The sequence below is a fragment of the Sinohyriopsis cumingii genome, chromosome 2 (assembly GCF_028554795.1).
Source record: "Sinohyriopsis cumingii isolate HCF-2022 chromosome 2, ASM2855479v2, whole genome shotgun sequence".
In the NCBI taxonomy this organism is placed as follows: domain Eukaryota; kingdom Metazoa; phylum Mollusca; class Bivalvia; order Unionida; family Unionidae; genus Sinohyriopsis; species Sinohyriopsis cumingii.
In genome coordinates, this window is record NC_142962.1 from 46,378,891 (window position 1) to 46,405,929 (window position 27,039).

General features: G+C 40.6%; 1 protein-coding gene across 3 annotated transcripts in view; it reads right to left on the reverse strand.

The window, feature by feature from the left end:
* Positions 1 to 27,039, reverse strand: part of LOC149804763 (uncharacterized) — a 64,401-nt gene that overhangs the window by 29,115 nt on the left and 8,247 nt on the right. The window contains exon 2 of one of the 3 annotated variants that reach the window (XM_089944118.1): positions 23,597 to 23,686. The exons of 1 other annotated variant lie outside the window; for it this stretch is intronic. The gene's annotated coding sequence lies outside the window, so the exon portion shown is untranslated. Of the gene's footprint in view, positions 1 to 23,596; positions 23,687 to 25,999; positions 26,656 to 27,039 lie in introns of those variants that run through there. One more of the 3 variants, XM_089944109.1, reaches the window with a different exon arrangement.

Here is a 27,039-nt window from a genome sequence, read left to right on the forward strand (position 1 = left end):
CTGGATAGATTTGTCCAGGTTCGTGATACACCATGATGTAGAAATATGCTTCCAAAGCCTTATTTTTTATCAATCTCATCGTCAGGCTGGCTTCTTAAAGAGTATCATCCGGTATTATCTTTTTATCGGTGAGGGACCTGATTTTCATGATCGTGTCAATCTCTTCGTAATAATTCCCGGGTTCCTCGAAAAACTCTCGCTATAAAGTTTGATTTCTCAAAGCTTGATGGTTTGTAAAATTCTATTTCTGCGATTGATATTTCATGCACTCGTGTTCGTCTGTGTTTTTTCATATTCAGCGGCTATCATACAACATCGTATTTTTTTTGTTGCTACAATGACCTCTGTGATTTCGCGATCTAATTCTGACTCAGTTAGGTTTAGGATGTCCTCGATCTCCCTGGTCAATATGGTGAATTATGTCGTTACAAAACGTCGCGACGGCCTTACGTGTATCGACGGTATCTTATAATTGTTTTATGCCTCATTTCCACCACAGATACAAACTGTTTGACAATTCCATCGTAATCGGGACCAGTAAATTTATCCGGATTGGTTTTTATATCCACACGCGCATGTTATAATTTTCAGATGGCCTTATACGACATTTTAGCGTTTTCGTCTTTAGGCGTATCAAGGTGCTCTGGCGCAAATAATAGTTTGATGAGATCGCGAGCAATACCAACGATTTCGGTCATTTTGCTACAAATAATGTGTTGATTAAATCATCATACTCGGATAAAAGTTTAAATAAGATTATCCACCGTAAAAAAAAATTTAAAACAACTGAGTCATGTGTTATAGAGTTCTGCCGCAGTTGCTTTTAACCTAACAACGCCGATCAGAGCACAGCCGTACTAGTGAGCAATGTTGTCTACAAGGATTCTGATATTCTTCTTGGGGCGACATTACAACTGGTGATCCTGGCGCAAATACTAAAACGGTCTCGCAGATGAATTTTCCAAATACTAATTTCTGTCGGACACCGAATCTCCATCCCGGACCCCTCCCCCCCAACCAAGTACAGATTCGAAATTGCGCATTCGCTAGTAGCTAGTGAACGCGTAAAATGCAGTAAACGATGTGGAGTGTTCCGAGGATGCGTTAGCGAGGAATCCTAACCGGTTTGATGCGTTGGACGTGAGTGGTGGTATAACACCAGAGTTGTTTTTAACTCGACGCGACATAACAATTATTAGTAACATCAAAACCGTTAGTTAGCGTTGACCACATACAGGTTTTATTGTAATCCATTTGAGATCAACTGTCAGCGAACCGCCTCCCCTTGCATGCTCATAGTCGCTCACGTGCTTGTTAACTCAGCACATAATCATCCTGAGGTGCAGGTGTGGTGTTTAATCCGGTGATCAAATGTCCGTCCATGTTGAGGTTGCCTGTCATCGTGTTGCCAAATGTTTAGCGCGTAGGCAGTAACGTGCTTGTAACTCAAGACTTGATCGTTCAGCAATGCTAGTGTGCTATCGACTCCGACTATCAAATGCCCGTCCATGTTGAGATTACCCTCTTTGTCTTCTCCGGATTTATTTAACGCGTAATCTTTGACCTGCTTGTAACACATCGCTTGATAATCCTGACTGTGTTCATTTCCTCGGTAAAGTTTTTGGTATCTTTCTGTTTTGCATGTGCAGGTTTTCTGCTGTTGTGATCTTATTCTTTTCATCTTTAAATATTTCGCCTACTTCGGGTATATTAACTCGAAGTCGGAGGAGGGGGGGCGGACATTTACCGTAATGGGATTATATTTGGATCGTTTTCCGACACTATTTTTCAGTGTACGGAAATAATGATGTGAACGGTACCCAATCCGAGCATGAAAACTTTGTCCAGATGAAGATGAGAAGTAGAGCATATCTGCCATCCAGATGGATTTTTTTTTATCGGTTCCCGTTGGCAATGATTTCACGAAAAGAATATCGTCGGTAGACATTTGTCCACCTGTGATTAACTTACTATTGATGGTTAAGTTTCATTCCATGTTTACGTTTCCGGTGATTGTACCCCCTGCGCCATTGTAGTCGAGACTCGGCGTGTTATCAAGCTGGGAATGACTTACTGAACGAGACTCATCCTTATTATCAGTGAACGGTGTTGTGGGTAACCTGTTCAGGATATCTCCCCCTTGTTCAAATTGCATGTCATCGTTACTCCGGTTCTACTTAGAACACTATTGGCATGCGCCTTTACTCGAGACAACATTGGGACGGCATTATCAGCCGGATCAAGACCAATCTCGCCATGATTTTGAATCTTTTTGCCGGCATGTTAAGGTCACCAGTCGTCTTTTCACTAGTCGAGGAGTTTTATCCAGCGTGATAGTATAAATTAACATGCCGTTTGTCAGAGGAAGTTCACCCGAAGACAAAGCAGAGTTGCAGAAAGCAATTAAGCAACGTATACTGACCGCTCCTGTTGCCGAACAGGAGGAGGTTCAACCGATGTTGACATGTCAATATTAAACCCGGTTACAGTAGCGATTTTGAAATCTAGGGACGTTGCAACGGCACATGATATTGAATAAGATAACGCGTTGTCGGCAATAGCGGCACAACAACAAACTCAACGTGGATTCTTAAAGGACATCATCGACTCAGTGCCGCCAAAATACGACCATCTATCTGATGCGTTTAATTATGCTGCCGCTAAAGGTACTGCAATACGATCCTTGCTAGGTGTGCTCCGGAAGAATCAGCGTCAGCGACGAGAATCTGCCACAACCAAGAAAACGTATCGAGACTGCGACAGACGTCTCACTTATTGAAGGGTACATCCCAACATTGATAGAGCATGTCACGAAAATTACAAACACAGTAAGCCGCACCCAACCAAGTAAAAGGCTGAAACGCCAGATACAGCGGCGCCAGACCCACCACGAATATTATCGCCGATGATGTTTGACACATAGTTGGTATCAGACCATCCGGCAGTTAATTCATCGGAAACACAATCGATAACGAAATTGGGCGAGATACAGGATTATTTACCAGGATCAGGAGAGGCATCGCGTGAGGATTCCCGTGTTTTTACTCAGGATTTAGTTGTAGTAACGTGTCATCTACGCTCAAAGAACCAGCGGAGATAATTTTAAGGTGTGTTACGAGACTCCATTTCCACTGTATGACAAAACCGAGTGCGAAATCGCGTTTTTTAGCGCGATGATCTTCACAACGTGACCGCGTGCAATAACGTTTTTCGATATTGCTCTGATTATTCGACGTTTTACAATCTCATGATTACACTCGTGGCGTATAAATTGGTTGACATCGCCAGTGCAATATGGCGACCGATCACACCCAAAAAAATACAACGCGAACAACATCAAAATCGAGCCTAACTAGCACACGTCAAAAACCAGTCTCATTCCCTAGGAGGGTAACTTGTGGACTTCGACGTCGACAACACGATCATCGATTCTTAGTTGTACTCAACGTCAAATGGTTTCCGATGCCATGACGGATGGAGATGCGCTGGTGAACATCAGCAACGTCAATAAGCTACTCATCCACTGCTCGATCGCCGAGTGATCTTAGGATAACCGCTGTGGTTACAGCACTGTGATATATAGTTTTTTCTCAGAATAAACCACATGGTGAGATATTAACCATACAACTCTTCTTATTTACAGTGGGTTCAATAATATCAGGAGTATCCCCGCTGTGACCATGTCGATTACAGATCAATCCGGACAACTAGTGAATTTTAATAACGAGCAAGTCACGTTTTATCCTCATCAGATACAAGTTTAATTTGTCCAAGCAAGTGCAAGCATACCGCAGACAAGTGTACCGAAAAATGTGTAGTGTTGTGTATGGCGATGAGACCAAGAAAAATAAAGTAATCTATATGGTTGGTATCTTACAACAAATGCCAGTAGGAGAATTTGCATGGATGAATCATGATAGCTTTATCCATCGGCTGCTGCGTTCCTATGATGATACGGGAAACAAAATCGAAGTCGACTTGGAATACCCAACAAAACTTCACGCAGAACATAATGATTATCCGTTAACGACTGAAAACATTACCGTCAGTGATGACATGCTGAGTCCAGAGAACAACGTTTAAAGACCGAGTTAGGTGTTGTGACGAGCGCACAAACATTAGTGCCCACTCTGATGAATAAGTATCGATACACAGTACATTACAAATATCTAAAATACTGCACGGATTTGGGAATGCAGTGTAAGTAACAACCCAGGATTAGAACCTACATTGATTTTAATACCGCTAGCCGAACAGACGCAAGTCGGATTTCTGGAAGGATTTCTTCAAGGTGATGAAAAAGATAGTGTTCGGTAAAACGATGGAAAACATGATGAAGCGTGTCAAAGTCGAGTTGGTATATGATGTTACCAGGCGAGAAAAATTAGCAGTCTTGCCGTGTTTTGTGGGCATGAAAATATTTGACGATAATTTAGTGGCGGATTTATCGTGATGGGGTTATCCAAGCTGATGATGTACGAATTTTACTACGGGTTCATCAAAAAGCAATATGGCAGTAGAGAAAAATTACTGTTCAACGACGGCATCGTCTCTACCTTGAATTAAAGACGGAACACGTATACGTTGATATATATATATATATATATATATATATATATATATATATATATATATATATATATATATATATATATATATATATATATATATATATCGGATTGTCGGCACATTGGTGAATGCTATGATCCGGTTAATGAGAATTTTATTGGAGAACTTAAGGATAAAAAGTTGTCGGTACCTATCGCAGAATTTGTCGGACTCCTTAGCAAGATGTACTCAGTTAAACTTTGCGATGGAAACATTAAAAAATAGCCAAGGGAATAAAAAAAAGTATCGTCAGGAAGCGAGTAACCCATGATTATTACTTCACAGCGTTACAAGGTGGGTTACACAGAACCTTCATGAACACCATAAGAACAATAAATCATATTGTACAGTATAATCTCAGAATTGGGTTGAGTTGGTTGTTATGACGATAAACGTTACTTACTTGATGACAAAATTATATACTAACTCATGGGCAAGTGGATGTTGTCAGAGAAAGTAATAGACGTTGAGTTACTGGATGAATTGGGCTAATACTAACGTTATCGACGTTATTGCATTAATTTTTTACGATCACTGGCCATTCTACAGTTGGGTGGTATGAATAAACGTTCGACCGGTTTTTGACTCGATCTTTCTCGTATCGCATATTCATTCTGATGACTTTCTTTTCAGGTACACCAAACTGTTGACTTACTAATATTATCGAGCTAATTGTTCTCAGTAGTTGGTCGGGAGATAATGCGCTACGACAGGACGATATGACTTCACGTGATCAGTCATTTGTATTAATATAGCTTACACCAAATAAAAAGTTTTCAATGGAAATTATACATAATATCCGTTGTCTAGTTATTAAACCATCATGTTTTATGTAAGGCAATCATAGGCAGGTAGTATAGGTAGTTGTGGGATTATCGCCACCCAAAGTGATCTCCCCTTGGTCTTTAATGAAGCGTGCTACATTGAGCACAATGTGATACTGTCACAAGGGAGATCACAAAAGTGTGGTCACACTCTTAAATGCACATGCTACTTGCCCTTTTTTCCCTGTCCTGATTGCACCAACTGGGGTAATCGGATGTAAGTTTATATTTGCATTTCTTTCTTTCTTCTCTTTTACAAAGTCTGAACTGTACAAGGTGATCAAAATGAATTATTGTGTACTCAAAGTAACTAATGAGCTGTTTTCGATAACAACTATTTATGCATCGAAAAAATGAGTCAGTGATAAATTCATAAGTATTACAGCAAGTATTAAAGATTTGACCGCTCCGGTGGCCTAAGCAGTTAGAGCGTCCCTGCGTGTTCGAACCCCGGCAGAGGCATGCCAAAGACCTTTAAAACGGTGCTAGCAGCTACCTCGCTTGGCACTCAGCATTAAGAGTTTAGTGATACGACTGGTCGGTCTTGTGTCAGGATAATGTGCTTGGGTGGGACAAGATGCTGCGTGTCTGAAGCTTGATGCGCAGTGCTAAACATCACCATAAACTACCATATGACTCAAATGAATGTAGAAGCATTTATTAGCCCATATACTGACCCATATGTTGTCCTAATTTTCTTTTCTTCCCTGTCAGGCGTAATTAGTGTATGGGGACCGTTTACGGACAATAGGCAAATACTTTAAAAGACCCCTCGTGGGACGGTTTACGGACAAGATTTTTCAGACCCCTCCCGGGAGTGTCTACAAACGATGGGAATGGAACATGGAATAATGGGACTGTATACGGACAAAGAAAAGTTGGGTTGTTGTATAAGAAAAATATGAATGGAACAGGTGAGATGATGTCACGGTACTGGACATTTGTTACAATGTTGCAAGGGTCTGACATCAATCGGACCAAACAGCGGGGGAAAAAAACATAGAACGCTTGGCGGGGTAGCACTGGCAGGACATATACATATATATCGCATACATCATACATAGACTGATGACCATCAATCTATCACACCTAAACTATCAAATCGGCTTTTAAAAAAAAAATTGGCAAAGAGAATACATAGCTTTTCGAGGCATATGAGTGGCTGTGAAAAGGGAATATGGTTTCTTTGTTAATATCATTCAGTTAACAAAGAGGGAATCGCATGTCTTCTTCTCTTCCTCAAACTTCTTCTGACCTCTGGACCGTAGACGAGGACTCTCTTAAGACGTCTTGTCTCTCTACATAGATCCTTCTTTTCCAAACGCTCGTATCGGTGATCCGGTTGATTGACCATGATGATTTGACGAGAGTAGATGATTCAACGTTAGTCCACATCTTGTGACGAGAACAGAAGGGAATGAAGTGAACCGCAGTTATTTATAGTGGAAGAGCGGATCGAAACGGATTGAGTTCTTTCACCAATCCTAACACGCGTTAAAAAATTCAATCAAAAGGTGGAGTATGTCTTCCAATCCGAAGAGAGCTATATGTGACGTCACTTTCCCTACATAGATGCGCTAACATATGTGCGCAGTGAATCAATGCGACAGAGCTCATAAACATGAATTACACTTAGATGACCATGGATTGGGGTGCAACGGCCGTGGAGACGAAAATCGATGGCATAGCAGCGGCTACCCAAGTTATCACGAGTCTACTTCAGAAGAGACCAACTTTAATTGGGATTTAGTGATTTTCTCTCTTCTTCGCAAGAATTTGTTCCGGTAGCAGCACCTTCGCCACCTTATCCTTCTTTACCACACGTCGAGAATTTTAAGCAGAGACAGAAAGAAGAATTGGAGAAATTTTTACAGCAAGAAAAAGAAGCAGAACAAGTTTTTCTCCTTCAACAGCAACAGCAAGAACAAGAGGCAAGAAGAAGCAAACGACAGGAGAGAAGAACAGTGAAAGTCAAACAGTGATGGTACTCTTATACATTTTGACAGAGTTAAGGAATTTAAAACAAATGTATCAGACTTGTTTAATACGACAAAAGAGAAACATACCTTCCCAAGCCAAACAGCCCAACCCTGTTTCTACACCTGAGACACCAACCCTACTGATTTCTACCAAATCATCGACAGAAGCAAGTCCCACCTCTCTTGAAAAGAGATAGTATTCCTTTTGCCAAATCAATTAAAACTCAAATGCCCCTTTTCTCCCCCATGATATACGTGTATGAGTGCGTGAGTGTAAGTCCATATTCTAAAAAAATCAAAAACCAAGAGACAAGTCTTTCTGTCTGGTCTATTCTGGTACAAATTTTACAATCCAATACACCACATAACACTTTAAAAAGTTCATAGACTTCTTTTGTGTCTTTGTTCACTCTCTCTTTTTTGAATTTCTTTACCTTCACAAGTTTTTCCTCCACTTCTTCCTCACTTGCTCCTGTTGTTTTATAAGGCATTCGGAAGACCAATATCCTTTTTCTTGACAATGATAACAGGTATCTTGACTTGTGTCTCTTCTGACAGCTGTCTTGCTTTTTTGACGGTCTGGACACTCTATAGCCCAATACCCTTTCTTCTTACAGATATAGCAAGTATCTTGACTATGATCTTGAAGGAGGAGGAGTAGTCCGTCGGTTTATTTGAAGAAAACTTTCGTATCATACCTCGCAAATCTCTGATCAGAAGTTCGATCTGTGTGGGATCTTCCATTGTTCTACTAGGTTTGAGAGTAAAATAAATACTAAAAGGAAAGACATTAGTCCTCTTTATATACACTGGTCTGATATGGATATATAGGGAACCACGGTATTTAAAATGTAGTCATAGCTCCTTTTTGCAGTCAAGATGAAACGATCTTATCATTTCGTGGAGAAAGAAGAAAGGAAGAGGCAGAAACGTGATTTATCGCCTCGCACAGTAGCTGAAGTCTTGGCTCAAATTCATGCCAGCGATTTTGAAGATAACATGAGTGAACCCGAATCCAGACCCAGATAGTCTACACCCAACCAAGTTCACCACCATTAACTCTTCAAAAGTACTACAACATTCGAGAGACGGAAAAGCGCTCATCTAGAAAATTCAGAACTACGGATTACACGTACACGGTCAAGTTTAAAGATTTCAAGTTCGAAGGACCGTCGGAGAAAGCAGAGGGGTTCATCACTGAGGTGTGGGGTTCATTGTTAAATACACTAAAACGGCAATGTGAAGCCAAAGAAGAAAATCGCTTGAGACTTTCCATTCATCACGACAGTTTGAAGTCCCCCGTTTGGACCGAGCTTAGCAGCCCGGCAGAGCTGACACCTTCCAAAGTCATCGACAAGATTCAACACGTGCAACAATCCAAGGACAAGTTTTACATCACCGATGGAAAAGCGACACTGTTCATGACCGACGATTCTCTTCCTCAAGGGACATGACGCAAAAAGGTGTTATTGGTGATAAACCTTATAACATCAAGCGCAGCCTCGTCCAAATCATCAACCCTCAAGAAAAGATGTGTTTAGCCCGTGCCATCGTGGTGGGACGAACGTATGCCGACAAGAACGAACAAATGCAAAAGAGTTTGGCAAGCTATTCAAAAATCGATCCGAACCAAACGACAAAGAGAAACAGAGCTCTCGTTACAGAAAGCGGGACTATCTATAGACATACCCTGCGGGATTCCTGAAATACAAAAGCTGCAAGACATCTTGGATCCACGCTACACCTTGAAAGTACATCCTCAAGAAGTGTGCGGACCTCTGTTGTTTGCAGGCAAAGATTTCAAAGACGGAAAATACATTCACGTCTATCATCACGATGAACATTTCAATACCATTACCAGTATCACCTCATTTCTGGCATATGGTTATTATTGTGAGAAATGTAACTATGGCTATAAAAATCGAGAGCAAAACAAGCATTGTGGAGAGAAATGCTAAGGATGTTTGGCCTATCAACCCTGTCTAGACCAAGGACAACCACGACTGCATTACCCTACTTGTCAGCGCACTTTTACCAATAACATCTGAAGACGCAAGGTTCACAGAAGAAAAGTGCTTGTCAACTGCTGAAATTGTGCCCTACCTGTGGATAAGGCATACGTACCAATAATGCCAAGGCACTCGTATGTTCAGGAAAGAAACGATGTCACATTTGTCATCAAATCGTGGATTTGAAACACGAATGCTTCATTCAAAAATACCCTTCCAACATCATGAGGAATACGATGACCAGAAGAAAGGCAATTTCATTTTTTTCTTTTCGATTTCGAATGCATGAAAGAGACTGGTATTCACATTCCTAATTTCTGCGCGGCTCATAGAGCGTGCGAGAAGTGCATACAAGAGCCTATCTTTAGTCATTGCTATAACTGTAGCAAAATTCCTGGAGGACGTGAAAAAATCTTTGGGGGACCAAACACGCTAACCGATTTCGTCAAATGGATCTTGACGAGGACGTGGAGCCAAGAGGACATGGAACGTTACGGAGCTTGTTACCGCAATGCAACGGTGATGGCTCACAATTTTTCGGGATATGATGGACAGTTTATTCTCAGATACTATACGGAACAAAATACCGAACGTCCGAAAGTAACTTTGAATGGAGCCTAAATCATTTCCATGCAAGTGCGACAAGTGCAGTCTAAATATTCGATAAGTTACTTGGCCATGCCTTTGAGCCGAATGTCTAAAACGTTTCAAATGACAGAAATAACCAAAGGTTATGTACCGCACCTTTTCTATACCGAAGCCAACCTGTTTGCTGTACCACGCCGACGAGGAGAAAGGAGAAGAAATCAAATACTTAGATCTGTGTTCGCTGTATCCTTTCGTGTGCAAATATTGTCACTTTTCCGCAGGGCACCCACAATTGCGGACGCAACACATCGACCTGGACAACATTTGACAATACGAAAGATTGATTAAATGCAAAGTCTTGCCTCTCGCTGATGTTTTTCTTGTGTCGTACTTGTGCCGAAACGTGCAACCAAGACCAGGATTGTCAGCACATCCAGGAAGACGCGTCTTGACGGGAACGTGGGTCAATTTGAAATTGTTTAAAGCTCTGAACTTGGGATACCAACTGTTAGAAGTGTACGAAATTTACCACTTTCCCAAGACAGAAAAATATCACAAGGGTGACGAGACTCAGAAATGCATTTTCGCAGACTACGTGGATTCCTTTTTGAAACTGAAACAAGAAGACAGCGGCTATCCTTCCTGGTGAAACACACCAGAAGACCAAAAGAAATTCAAAGAAATACTGGGAGCAGGAAGGCATTACTTCAGACCACGCGAAGAAAAACGAAAGAAGGCGATCGTTTGCCAAAGTGATATTAAATTGCTTGTGGGGCAAACTGGCACAACGACCGTGTTTACTCAAGACGAAGTATTTAACAGAACCTTCCGCTACTTCCAGATGATTCACGAAAAAACCAAATACATGAAACATGTGGACGTCCTTCTTGAAGACTTGATCTTGGTCAATTATGAAGAAGAACTGTACTTTGTAGAAGCCGGCGAATTAGGAAATATGATCATTGCGAAATACGTGACAGCTCTGCTCGCTTAAAACAGTACGAAGTTTTAGAACTGTTAGGAGATAGTGTGCTGTATTTTGACACGGGCAGTTGCATCTACATCAATCGCCTGAGTTATTGTTACCCTGACATCGAAGGAGACCGTTTAGGAGCCTGGACGGACGAGCACCCTGACTAGATTTAAAGTTTTGCTAGTGGCGGTCCTAAAAATTCAGGCCACGAATACCGAGACCCATAAGAAGTGCACACCAAATGTAAGGTGAAAGGATTGACTCTCAAGTAACGCTTCAGTCTAGTGGTGAACTTTGGCGTTCTAAAAGAAGCTTTTCCGTCTGGAGATGATATCGATTTTAGAACGACTACCTACGAACCACACAAGATTGTACCTTTAGCCACACACCAAATCATCAGTCGGCTTTTAGAAAAAGTGTATCAAATCGTGTACCAGAAGCGAGTCCAAAGGCGAATCATTTCACTTACCGGATGGTCACGTCGATATTGGTCAGCATACAAAAAGGGAAAACGTCCAAGACCGATAGTTTGACGAAGCGAGAACGATGAATCCTTTTAAACAGCAAGTTTCAAGCGAGAGAAAACTCGAGTGCCATGCTGTGCCTTGCGGTTGCAAGGATGCCGTACGCTGTGACCTCCGTGATTCAGTACCACATCAAGGGAAATTTGCTATGACTGCTTCAGCAGGTCATAATGGGAACTTTGCTATGACTACTACTACCACTACACCTACCATGGAAAGTGATGCTGTGCGTGTTTACACCAATGGTACCTTAATTCTAGAAGAGGACTGATTCGTTTGAAAAGTGGTCCAATGGTCAGACATTGTTGAACTGGACAAGGACCAGAAAACTTTGGTTGCTACTCATCCTACTACTTACATGGTGACCATACTACAACGAATTCCAGAGGAAGAGGTAAAGGATTACCAAAATATTTTACGCTATCAAATTTTGTCTCTAGAGGAAAATTCTGTGCGATGTGTAGTGTGTGAACTAGTGACTTAAACATTTCGATTCGCTACTGGAGTACGAAAAGTTCTGTACAAAAAGTACTCTAATTACCGCCGACAAGAGAGGAAAACACTGTTGTGAATGTCTAGTTTACAAGAGGGCATTCAGAATCTACCTCTGGAACTGAGAGAACGCATTTACCGAGAGTTGGTCAAGTGAAACTCAAAATTACTTCTCCATTTTTAAATTATGCTCTTTTCCAAAGTAAAAACGACTGATTATGGGAAGACACTACTTCAGTCACAAATATAAACGAACTATTGGCCACGACCCAGCGATTCCTGATTACTGGAGGACACCGAATGAATACTTTACAAGAGTACATTCGTGGTTCGGCTGTGGAGTTGAGTGACCGCATTTACCGAGAGCTGGTAAAAATACAAGTTTAACGCAAAGAACAATTGCATCGATTACGTCACCGTTGTTTACACCAATGGTTCGAGCATGCTATAAGAGGACTGATTCAGATCAAAATTTTCCAGTTGTTTGTTTACTACGAGGTAGACATGCTGTAACGAATTCCAGAAGAGTTAGAGGATTGTCAAAATCTTTTACACAACGTAAGTTTAGTTCAAGACAAAACTTCTGAACGGCGTGTGATGTGCATGTTAGTGACTGAACCATTTAGATTCGCCACTGGAGTACAATCATCTCTTTGCAGAAAGTAAACGTTTTGCTTCCGAAAAAAGGGTGTAAAAACGGGCTACCATGTCACAACCTTTATCAGTTGTGATACAACAGATTCCGTGGAAGGAAATTAATGACCGTATTTAAACTGTGCAGGATTACCATATCTTTTTACAAGTACTGGTTCCAATGAATTTGGGTTGTCGTGTGGTGTGTGTCTTAGTGACTTGCTTTCTGGGATTTCGTGTGCCAGCCGATTCCTTGTGGACTCTTTACGAACAGTACTTACCGCCTAATAAAACATGAAAGTGGTACCTTTAAGTGTCCACGAAAGAATTATTCTGTTAAAAGCCTTGCGCCTTCATCTGGATACTTCTCGACGTATACGGGAAAAAAGATTCGTCAACTTTTAGCTACTGAAGATGTGTTCGACGATGTGTGTAGCTTGCAACTTACACCTTCACTGGACAGATGTACGTGACTGGAAAAGTAGAGGTTTCGAGGCTTGGACCAAAGAAGTGGCCAATTATGCCCAAGAGTTGTAATCCTAAATTCAAACGTCCAGTGAAAAAAGTAACTTTTAAACCGGTGTTAGTGACAGTGTCAGACGAAGAACCCGTCACCGAGGAAAACCTCTCCCTTCAGGACAGGACTGTCGAGGACATTCCCGAAACACCATTTCGGGAAGACACCTGTGTGACTGTACCCAATGTAGAGACTTTAAGAACACACTGTCCCTAGGACACCTTTGTTACCAAAAGCATGTTGTACAGTGCCTTCTGTATATTCTACTTTGATCGTTGTTATGTTATTTTAATGATGTACTTAACCCTTTGGCTTCAATGTATTTTTGTCTTTCGTGTTGTTCACTTTTAAAGATTGCAATAAACGTGTCATGAAAAAAGTATAAAAACTATTGTCTTGTCTGTCTTCGTGTCAAAAGTGACATTCCATGCACTACAATGGCTACCTCTTCTGTCTCTGCTTCCTCTTCATCCACTTTTAAAGCATCGACGAACACTTAGATCGTGCTAGTTGGGAGGCCTTGTATCTTGGCAACCCCTTTAACATGCTAATTGACGGACCTAGCGGTTTAGGCGAAACCGAATTTGCCAAACATTTGATCGAACATTAACATCATTTGATCGATCATCCACCTCAACGAATCATGTGGTATTACAAAGAGTGGCAATCGGCGTACATCCTCTTGCGAGAAAGTCAAGGCGATTCCATCGTGTTTGTGAAAGGCATTCCTGGTGAAGACGACAGGAGCGTGTCTGAACCCAGTGAAACCCATCTAGTCATCTTCGACAACATGATAGGAGAAAAGAAGAAGACATTAAAATGTGGTCTACGTGCAAAGGGCATCATCGTAATGCCAGTGGCATTTGCATCACCCAAAATTTCTTTAAACAAAGTAAAGCCCATCGCACCATTCGTCTCAATACTCATCATGTGGTATTGTTTAAAAAACCCTAAAGATAAATCGCAAGTGCAAGTCTTAGCCAAACAGTTAGGAACGCCTTGGCTGACTCATGCGTACAACTATGCCACTCAAACCCCACACGCCTATTTACTCGTGGATATAAAACCAACTACCCGCCCCCCAATTATTTGCGAATTCGTACGCATCTATTTCACCACTGGTGCCAAGACGGAAGGCCTGTCGTGTATACGTCCCCGTCGTCGACTTAACAACAACAACAAATCTATAAAAACCTCAGACGCTTTGGGTCTGTCTCATATAGCGTCAACGTTCCTTCAAATCTCATCTTACCGTCAAATTGATTCGTGCCTTGTACGGCATCAGTCGCGAAAAAATCCACAAATACGTGCTCGTGTCTTAGAAGCCAGTCTCAAAGAAGTCTTACGATGGCTTACGGTGACAGCACGTCAATTACTCCAAGGCATCATTCACATTCCACATCAAACCAAACACTTTTTTGCGTGAAACAAAGAAGCCTTGACGCAACTGGCTGATCTCTGCATCCCCACTCAAACCAAAAAACAGATCATTTTGAAATCTGGAGGAAGCGGTTCTGTAGGCGGTGCCATCATCCTCTCCCTCTTAAAATAGGATCCCAATGCCCCCAAATACCTTCCCAAGAAAACATTCACTCCCAACATAAGCCTAACGGACCCAGAAGAAGGAAAAGACCAACGGTATCAAGACCAGGTCACAGACACAGAAAAAGAAAAAGAAAAGCCACAGAAAACAGCTTCTAATCGCAAGAGAGACACTTCGGTCAGGACGCAACTTTACATTTGCAAACCACGATCTGCAGCGACGGTGACCGCGTCTCCAGTAGCCTCAGGTTCTTCCACTTCTTCGTTGCTGGTGATGCCTGCCAAGTCTAATTTGACACCCGTTCTTCCTCATTTCATGAAACAATGAAAAGCCGCGTCTCCAAAAACTTATTCAGCGGTGACACCCTCCGCCTCCTTAGGTGCAGTAGCAGCTGTTCACAAAGTACCTGCCCCCACGATCAAAGTTCAAGAGAGATTGGGCATGTTACAAAGTTTGCTGGATTTATCCAAGCAAGAACTCTCCCGATTTAGTCAGTACAGAACCCTTCCACGACGCGTGTTACCTGTCATCAAGTTGATACTATGTAAAGACAATCAGTGGCCACGCATTCCAGTATAAAAAGGACATGTAGTAAAGAATGGGAATCAGTGTTATTGTGCTCCAGAACAAACCCTCTTCTACCCCTAAGGGAAAGAAAAGGAAAGGACTTCCTCCTCGTTCAGCCAAGCATTGGGAATTTTGTCCGTCCTGTCCAAAGCCCCTCCATCCATGCGAAACAAATCATTCAAACTGCCTCGAAACGTGTCGTCGATACCGTGTGTGAATATTGTCTGAACGTCTTGAAAGGCACAGTACCTTTGTCTCCACATCAAAAAGAATGCTTAGCCAAGCATCGACACGTTCTTCGACAAATGGCCAAATGGTCCAAAAGAAAATTCTCATCGGTCAAAATATAAAGATCATGGTCCAGCGCAGAGGATTTTTAACCATGTTGTAGGACCCTTCTGAAATGAGTATCGGGAACAATGCTGAGAGGGCTCATTGAAGAAATATAAAAAGGACCAAGAAAATAAAAGGGACCTTTGGGGTCAAAAGATCTCAGGCGTGATCTTTGGAATCTGATGAAAGGACGAGAACTTACTTTAGGGATGGATAGAATTCCATCGTTGGCAAGAGCAACGAACCCCGCATTTACCTCCCAATCTCCCAATCCACATTTGACCGAGATGCCCTAGTTAAACAACAATTTCAACCTTTGATGGATCTCAGCGATTTGTCAGAAATGGAAAAATCACCACGGTACGGTCAAGTGTTGCAACGACTTCAACTCTTTCACCAGAAAGCTTTAGACGAAACGGCTCTACCAACTCTGAAAGATTTGAAGACTCTGATGAAATTCTATCACCACAACTGCTACCACCAATGACCAAGCCAGAAAAACGAAGAAGAGTTTCAAACTGCACAAGAAAAAGTACGCAAGTTAACAACGGCACCAGAGAAAGTACGTAAGTTAACAACACCACCTACATCCAGAATTGGATGGATTAAAAAGATGATGACGACCCTTTCTTTCACAGAAAAGAAAAGGAAGGTGAAGACAGAAGTGAAACAAGAACCGATGACCTCTGTTCAGACATACGCCTCCTCGACACGTATTGCTCGCCGGACACGCAAAGCATTACAATCCAAGAAAATACCACACGTAAAAATGAGTAGCATAAGTGAAAAGTGGGTGACTTATTAACAAAAATGGAGAAGGTGTTAGCTTGCATTTACAGCCCATTCTGCGAGATACGGAGTTTAGAAATTGCTAAAAATATTTGTTTTGTGTCATCAACATCTTTTCCTAATTTGTCTGGGTCGTGCCATTGACTTGCAAATCGAGCAGAGTTAGTGCGAGACCTCAAACGAGTGTTGAAACAAAGTAGTCGTCACCATCTTCGATGGCAAATCGACAAAGGCACCGCATTTCTGAACCAAGCTTTCCAAAAAGAATTAAAGAAACGTTACATTCTTCATTTTTCACCACCGAGAATCCCGAAACCAAAGCCAGCATAGTGGAACGTTTTCAACGCACCTTGAAAGAACCCATGTGGAAATATTTTACGCATCAACACACTCGCAAGTACATCGACGTCATACCGCACCTGGTCCAAGCGTACAACCAATATTGCCATCTAAGCATCAAATGTGCCCCAAGAAGTCACTTCTGACAACGAAGTGACCGTTTTGAGATCCTGTTTGGTACGTCCCCGACTATGGCTGTCCCCAAGAAAGGTGGAGTGTTGGCAACAGGAGATTGGCTGAGCATTTACAAACCATACGCACTTTCGACAAAAGTACTTACCCAAATGGACCACTGAATTGTTTTGTGTAAATTGAAAGACATGAACGGGGAAGTGTTAAAGGGAACGTTTGACTTGCCGAAGTTACAACACATGACTAAAAAAGAAAACGTAAAGTGAGAAAACGCTCTGTCAAAGAAGTCAAAGTACGTTGGAAAGGATATCCTTCCAGTTTTGACTCTTGGATCGACGCTTCGCAAGTCTTAGACTGTAAAAGGAAGTGACCATCATGCCCTTCAACACAGCCTCAGCTGCCACCACCACAGTAACCACTCCTTCGCCCAGTTCTTCTCTACATGATCTACAAAAGCAACCCTCGTGGGTGTGGTGTGAAGAACTTGTGCCTAAAACGCAAATCGTCCTTTTCTGCCAAATCTTTGTAGTGTATTATGTCATTGGTGCAGCCATTGCCAATTTGAGTATGCAACAAGGAGACAAACAATTGTGGATCATTTTATTGAGCAGTTGCATCGATTACCTTCTTCTCAATCCTTCTGTGAAATACTCCTCTAACGGGAACAACAAGAGGAGCCTTGAGCCCAACAACAGCCACCACCCCAACAACAGCCACCATAATAATCCTCTTTTAGATACTCCTCTCACTTCGAGCGATCCCTTGTACAACAGATCTCTGGAATTATGAATAAGAACAACCAATTTTACTTAACGTTACCCAGTGAGAGTTCCATGAAAGTGTTTCCTAACAACACTTTGCGCTGTTTCACGACCAAATTCCTCGGACTATCCAATTAGATCACGAAGCCCAGTGGGAAGTGGCTTTGGTGGAAATGATTCACCCGATATGAATCCAAAACATCACCAAAGATGAACACACTTTTTACGTCGAAATCCTGAATGATCAAGTGCAACCAGAGTTGACTACCAAAAATATCTTTTTACAAAGACCAAAAAAAACTTCACCAGCCAAAACTACCTTAAGCACCTATGAAATTGAAATTCCGGTAGGCTATTATTTAGCGGTCAACATTTGGCTGACACGATTACCAGTATTTTCAACGCGCGGTTTAGTAATGTCCTGGCCAGACTGAACAAATCTGTTACGACCGAATAACCATGAAGTAGTTTGTCGCCTCCTGATGAAATTTCAGGATGCCAAAACGTTGTTCATTACATTTTGTCCTCAGTTGTTTGACATTTTGGATAGAGACCTCACATGGTAATCAATTCCAGATACATTAACAACAACGATCGATTTTACAAGAATTTTAAATACCCTGTAGAACTGAACCGAGGACTGAATTTGATATTTGTTTACTCGGATGTGGCGGAGGACAATGTGGTGGGACACACCTCCATACCGTTACAGCGTATCATTTCTTTCAAAGTGGATTCTACCACGACCACTAACCAGGAAGGTGGAAAAACCTATCATGTTTACCGCGAATTTCTACATTCTCACTATCTGCCCGTCCGTAAGTCGTATTTCAACACTGTCAACATTGCTATAAAAGGAGATCTAGAACGAAATATTCCTTTCACCAAAGGAAAACTCACAGTGAAACACAATTTTCGAAAACGATTGTAACGAGTTGTAAGTCATGTATCCTGTGTATCGAGGATTCGCTCGACAGCAAGGACATTTTTTTAGATATGTTGAAATCGGCCTTTCGTTCGGTGGCCCCCGTGTTGAAACCGATTGTGACACAAGGATTGCACGCCTTGAAAGATGCCGCATTGACGCAAGGCAAAGAATTTCTTCAAAATTGCATCATTGACAAACAAACCCCAAAAGAAGCTTTCTTGAGAACAGGCAAAAATATCTTGCTTCAAACGGATAAAGAGATTTTGGGTCGGCGAGAAACTCGTATAAATGCCTTGGACGCTGCAGAGTCAGGCATCCCTGCTTCCCTGACGCCACAACAAGGACAAGGCAGAAAGAGACGACAAATACACCCCTCCAGAGGACTTCACAGTCATAAAGGTAGAAATACTAAGAAATGAAGATCCGCTCGAGACTTAGACGTTTTTGATTATTAAAAAAAATCACAGAGAGACTGAAGTAAAACTGATGCACCGAGAGTTTTGCGCCTGTTCCAAGTCGGAACTCATCTGTTTGCCATGCCGCCCATTATGATGACGACGCAAGAATCTCGGTGGGTTGAATTTTATCCAGTCTTCTCTTTGGCGGATTCAGCTCCCATTTGAAGTCAATGGACAGCCTAAAAATTACATCAATCTGAATAACAGTCACTTGTGCCCGAGTCAAAATTCAAGATACGGCTGGAGATACTATAGGCGACACTGAGAATTTGTTGCATTTCTTGTTCAGCGGAGCGGATTTGTACTTGAATAACAAACTAGTCAGCATCAGCATGGATACTTACCCTTACCGTGCCTACCTGGAAAATCTCTTTACGTACGGAACAGACACCAAAAACACCCATCTGGGTGCCTGCATGCTACAGGAACCTGAGGACGCAGAAACGTTTGACACAATATCGGATGAGAATGATGTATTTGAAGAGCGACGAAACAAAATCAAAGATAGACACACTTTAGAACTAATGGATCATTTGCATTTGGACATGTGGTTGCATGGGAAGTATATGTTGAACGTAGTATATGCTTTCCATTTGATAGCTGATGCTGCTGATTACAAAACCAAAATCGAGGAAGTCAGACTCTATGTGTGCGGCATGGAAGTGTTTCCTAAAGTGGAAAACGACATCAGTTACACTTTGATCCGTACGACTGCCAAATATCCGATACGACGAGTGGAAGTGAAAACTTAGAGCTTTGTATGCACCTGGAGTATGCCAGGCACATTCTAGATGAGCTGGCTATGGAGGCCATAGCCGAAGTTACCAGACTTGAAGAAGAGGATAAAGAGGAGAAAAGGTAAGAACTGGAGAAGGAAAAGAAGAGAGGGATCCTGCCTCACCTCCCTGCCTCACCTCATACCGAGACCTTTGTATGATGTCAAGCCTGAGGTGATGACACCTCCACGACCAGTAGCAGAACCACAAACAGTAGCAGCACCACAGCCACTACCAGCACCACAGCAACAACAACAACAACAACAACAACAACAACTACTACAACTACTACTATCAACACAAGTACGGGAGATAAGGAGACCTCATCATCCCCGATTGCAAAATAGAAGACAGGGGGAAGTCTTCACTATCTCACAAAGTGAAGACTGGGATGAGGCCATTCAAGCCGCTTTTGCGCTCCCAGGAACAAATGTAAATTGGGAGCAGGACTGAAGTAGAAGATGTATTTGTGGTGCCCGGCCTGTGAGGTGCCAGCATTAAGCTGGTGCATCTGAAGTTCCAAAACACATTCCTTTTCAGGGCTAACAAGATCTCTAGAAAAGAGACTATTCAAGTTGCCAATTCGTGTGCATGTGGAATAGTGAGATTCTAAACACTCCTTTCATGATGTGTGTGTGTGTGTGTGTGTGGTTGTATGAGTGCGTGTACGTTGTGTGTGTCTTTGTACGAGTTAGAGTACGTTTGTGTGGATAGTAGATATTATGTTTGTATGAGTTCACGTACGTTTCTGTGGATAGTAGATATTGTTTGTACAAGTTCGCGTACGTTTGTGTGGATATTATATTTGGGGTTTGTATGAGTTCGCGTACGTTTGTGTGGATGGTAGATAATGTTATGTTATTTCCTTCCCTTATGTGTGGATACTAGATAATATGTGAAGTGAGTGTAATGTATGTTTTCCTTCACGTCCGTGCTTGAAGTGAATAAAGTCAAGCGTTCGTCATTCGTGCCATTCTACACGGAATAAAACGAAGAACATGGAGAAGAGGATGAAATTACAGGAGGTACGAGATACGCTTCGGATGTTCGAAGAACTGTTGTTGAAAGTTAAATATAGGAGTTATAGCGTACATCGTGTGAAGATGGAGTTAAATAATCTCAAAAAAGGCAAAGAAATAGTAAAGGAACTGATTAAAAAGGAAAAGGAGGAAACGGAAGATACAGAGGAGAAAAAACTGATGAAAGCATGGAATGCTAAGATATAAAAAGAATAGTAAAATGAAAAGAGGAAGAAAGAGGATATAGAAAAGAAGGAGGAGGAGGAAAAGGAGAAGAAAAGAAGAATAAGAATGTTATGGGGAAGATAAGGTGTTGGTGGACGAAAAGAAGACATTAAACAAAACAAACCCAAAGGCCCTTTTCAGAGCCACTCATATGCCTCGAAAAGATATTTATTCTCTTTGCCTAAAAAAAGTTTTTAGTCAATTTTATAGTTTAGGTGTGATAGATTAATGTTCATCAATTTATGTATATATGTTGTATGTGTTATATATGTCTATGTCCCGCCAGTCCCACCCCGCCAAGCGTTCTTTGTTTTTTTCCCGCTGTTTGGTCCGATTGAAATCAGCCCCTTGCAACATTGTTACCAATGTCAGGTACCGTGACGTCACCTCACCTGTCGCATTCCTATTATTCCTATGCAACAACCCAACTTGCCCTTGTCTGTATACAGTTCCAATATTTCCCATGTTCAATTCCTATTGTCCGTATACAGTCCCAATATTCCATATTCAATTTCCATTGTCAGTATACCGTCCCGGGGGGGGGGGTCTGAAAAATCTTGTCGGTAAACCGTCCTGGGGTGTGTGTCTTGTAATGTATCTTCCCATTGCCCGTAAACCGTCCCGATACACTACTCTCGTACACATACATATTAATGTAAGTGGTGATCGATCTCACTGTCTGATAAACCGGTACAGTATGTAACACGTTTAGAATAATCTCAGGATGAACCCTGAGAATCTTTTAAAAAATATACAAGCAAACATAGCGACGTAGAATACAGAATCTCAGCAATTTAATTATGAAAGCTATGCAGTGAAAATTTAAGAGGAACGGACAGCATTATGAATGAAATCCAAAATAATTCCAAACGTTCTCTCACAAGTCCTAAAGAATCGAATTTTTTGAATGAATTCCAGATCCTCGAATGGACTGGCTTGCCAACAGTACTGATATATCACAATGACATTGACCAGAACACCTCGGAATAAATTCAAAACAGACCCAGAATAATATTTTAGACCAAGCAGCACTTTGTATTTCCAACGAATATTTCAAATGTTTTCCTCTGAAATTATACCTAAACAAAGCAATAAACATGTCTGCAGACCGATGTTAAAACAAGAACATATGATAAAAGGAACCCTTAATAAATTACTCAATCCTCACCTTATATAAACGCAATTTTCTCTGCTAGTCCGAGTTTGCTCTGACCCTTGTCACCCCATGTTTTGATATTTGGACATTTATGTTGGGGTGTAGGGTTTAAGCTCATTCCCTATCGAAAAGTCGGAATTCGCCGACTCCATTTGGTGTCGACATGGGCTAGCGGCTTACTTGCCGGAACAGCAAGCTTAAACGACCTTTCACCTACATATACCTGCATTAAATCGATAGGAATATTATTTATTTTCTCAAAAATCGCATGTCTTAAATCCGTTGAAAGACAAGACGAAAGTACATCGTTGCTGAAATTTGACCTAGATCTGACCATTTCCATTCCGAGTCACATGACTATACAAATCTCGCAACCTACATGTCAATGACATCAGAGGTCATACAGTCACATGATATCGACAAAGAACAAATTTCCAAAGTTGTTGTACAAAGAATCTGGACATATTATATAGAAGTCATTTAATGTTTGTAAATAAATAAAATGCACACTTAATTCTCAACATATTTATTCTGAAAACAACGACCAGAAACCTGTCGGTATCGCAGCAGGGTGGAGAAAACCATTTTCAAGTACCGAGCACGTGTCAGCGATGTTTTAGTTGGTGTCACGTGACTACCACATTGACATGTGCTATCTGCGTAGTGAATCTGGTTTTCTTCAAACTGCTGCAACATTACAGATTTTCGGTTGTTGTTTTCACAATAAATATTTTGAGAAGTTTATGGGGTTTTTTTATTTTTCTATAAAAATTACGTGACTTTCATTTAAATGTTCGATTTTGTTTTCCTACAGTAACAATAGAATTGGTGTATTGTTGATATCACGTGACTGTATGACCTCTGATGTCATTGACATGTAGGTTGCGAGATTTGTGTAGTCACGTGACTAGTGATGCAAATAGCCAGATCCAGGTCAACTTTTAGCAACGACGTACTTTCGTCTCGTCTGTCAGCGGACTATAGAGATAACAAATGTTATGATCGCAATTTTTGAGAAAATAAATCATATTCCTATCGATTTCATGCATATATATTCTGATGAAAGGGCGTTCACGTTTGCTGGACCGGTTGGTAAGCAGCTACTCCATAAATGATGTCGCAACGCCTTGCCTGCACACACGAGCCCATATTGCCTCACGACTAAGCAAACATCACCAAAAACTTATGTTGCTCAGTCGGTGTTAAATGCACTGGTGTGTAGCAGACACACTCGCATGACGACTTAGTAATTCATGCTCATGTATCTACACAGTCATTCCGGATTCCTAAGAAAAAAAAATCAAGGTATTTAGAATTAATTATAGAGGATTAAAAATATACACCAGACAGAACGGAAAGTGCTATCCCTGGTTTGATAATAGTAGGCAGAATTAATATTTTAATACAAATAATAATATCATACATGTTAGAGATTTTTTAATTCGTACTCTACGAAGATTCGAACCCAGGTCCCCATGGTAAACGGCAGTCCCTCACGACTAAGCACACATCACTAAAAAAAACAATATTAAAAGCTAAAATGGTGGGAAAATACCAGTATTGCCATCATTTCAAATCAAAACACTTGTACATGCAGATCGAAATGGTCATATATAATTCAATCAGTTTTATTATCATTAATTAATCTGAATTTTTTTCTGGTACCCTAAACACGTGCTTATGGTGCTTAATGGAGTAATCAGGCACTGATTTATATATAGACAGGTGGACAGATACGGAGAGGGTAAAACATATTTTAAGAGAGAGAGAGAGAGAGAGAGAGAGAGAGAGAGAGAGAGAGACTGTTTCTAATGATTTAATTATACTCAAACTCAAGGATATGAGAACACATTTTGTATCAATTTACTTAACAATTATCATGTAGTCACCTTCAAATCGGTTGACATACTCAAAATATTTCAGAATGATTTGAGAACACTTAATTTTGTCCATTTAATTCTTTGCCAAGTATTGCATATTGAGTCTCCTGTAATTATCATGAAAACAACATATCATGAACGCCACCTCTGGGCAATACAATTTCCTCAAATGATTTACGCTTTCAGAAAAATCTTCCTGGTAGTTAATCGTAGGAGATTAGCGCCACCTCTGGGCAATACAATTTCCTCAAATGATTTACGCTTTCAGAAAAATCTTCCTGGTAGTTAATCGTAGGAGATTAGCGCCTTTATTTCCAAACACACGCCTGTCAGGCGTTGTATTTTTAGCAAGTAACGCCTACTCGTTATATATATATATATATATATATATATATATATATATATATATATATATATATATATATATATATATATATATATATATATATATATATATATATATATATATATGTGTGTGTGTGTGTGTGTGTGTGTGTGTGTGTATCTTTTGTACTGCCAGGCAGAAGGTATTGATAACATTATGACCAAGAAACTTTTAGCATTTTAGCAACGCTTACGTCAGCTAGAGGTAAATATGACCGTTTCAAATACTGACGACCTCAGCTTAAATCCAACAATGCGCAAATGTTTTTTCTTCATCTTATTTAATATTGCATGTGCTGTTTTTTTTTATACGGATGGAAACTTGTGTATATATATATATATATATATATATATATATATATATATATATATATATATATATATGAATTTGCATGCGATATATTTGTTACTCTATTAAACGTGCTACCGTCAATTTTATGGAGACGAATTTGTATGCCTATGTATATACATGGTAATGGCCAATCGGGTAAATGAAAATTAGGTTATGTTATGTTTAAACTCTAGGTACATTTATAAGAGACGAGACTCCATAGATATGATCAATTACCCCATTCAAGCAACACGTAATTTTATATATAAAACAAATAATTTTAGGACAAGCATTTTTGTCACAGTCCAGAGAAAAAAGTATGTTCTATACCGTTTGCATTTGACAAGGAGGCAATTTAAATAAATGAAGATATGTGCTCATCATATACATTTTTCAACCTATCTACTGTTCACCCGTGGCTGTAAATTTTGTATTATCGAATTCCAATCTCATGTATGAATAATTTACCTCCCATAACAATGCTGCTGATCGTACGACAATAACGATAATGCTGCACATAGGCTTGATTCATGGAGAAACCAATGATGACACACTCCCAGTTTGATTCATGGAGAAACCAAAGATGACACACTCCCAATTAATTAACTGGAAGTGTGTCATCATTGGTTTCCACATGAATCAATTACCTCTGTAATGCTACTTCCGCTGTAGATACACTTGAAATCATAATATTGCTGTGTTATTAATAATAATATTAGTAGTAGTTGTTGTATTATAATTGCCCAAAATAATGCAAACATATTCGTGATAATGATGTGCTGGTAGCAGTGGTGTCACTAGGGTTGGTGTCACCCAGTGCGGTAACTCATGGTGTCACCCCCATGGACCTCCTTCCTGCACAAAAATTCAAAATTTTATAGACAGTTATTTTGGTGTCACCCGGTGTGGTCCGCACCCCACCCCACCCCGCACCACCCTAGTGATGCCACTGGCTGGTATACAGCTGAATAAAGCAAAGATTTTACAACATAAGGGGCTGAGAAGAACTAAGCTTCTACAATATTTGCACAAGTAGTAATTACAAAACCTACAAATAATGACCCTTTGGTTTATGGTTGCTACACAACTCTAAAATTCATCCGCTTTAGGCAGGTACATGAACAAAATTTATTGGAAATGTCACCATTCCCGACCACCACAACCACCCCCAACCCCCGCCCCTCGGGGCATTACTGATCGTGATGAGTTACAAACAAACCATTTTACTTACATTGTATCAGTAAGCTTGATGTGTGATGTTTTGTCAACGGGTCAAGACAGGTATTAAATGAATATATGATTTGCTTCGTAGCGTGTCCGTGAGCAAAAACTTGTTTCCACACTATGCGTTCGAGTGCCATAAAACACCAATAAAAACGAATTCAATATGCTACCTTCCTGTCAAAATGGCACAAGTGCTGTAAATGTTATGGAGGTACATACAGCCAGAACAGTTCGGTAGTCAGTCTGGTACGAAAAACAGTGAGTCCTGGATGCCTTGATATAGAGGCAGCTTAAATGTTTACTGACTGGTATTTAGATGAAGTAAGCGCATATAATCCTCATGGATTTTAAATCGGATGATGTCAAGGTCGAGGAGCATTGACAGATTTTGTTTGAAACAGTGAAAGGAACAAAAGATTTTACACTGAGAAATAATGCGGAGTGAAAACAGCGCTTGCACACTCGTTGTCGTGATCAGTAGCAACAGTCAAATTAGCGAAAGATATCCACGGTTTCCTGTCATATTTGGATGCTGAAGGGTTTTACATTGTAAATGTTATAATAACTTCCTCAAAATGTGTTGGATATCAATCTTGCCCACTTAGCCAAACATGACTCAGTACATCAACGACGTTGACAACAGCATAGTTAACAGATACAGAAGTAGTCTTCTTCACAAAATCAATCCTAGAAGTGTGTGTGCCACTGACTGAAGAACCAAACAGAATTATTTGCTTTTAAGGGTTGAACTGCTTGTGCTTAAAGAGTATCAATCACACAGTCTGTCAGAGACGACATGTTTAAGCAACTGAAGCAATCGATCAACAACTTGCCGATGCGTATTGAGACGGTAGAAAACATAATTTCACTTCAGCCGATTACATAGCTTTCATATCTCCCAGTTTCAGTTCTCGGATTCTGGAAAGACAGTCTTAGTTTTATCAAAGCTGATGGATGTTTATGGTTACGCAAGTACTTGAATAATCTTTGAATATATATATATATATATATATATATATATATATATATATATATATATATATATAT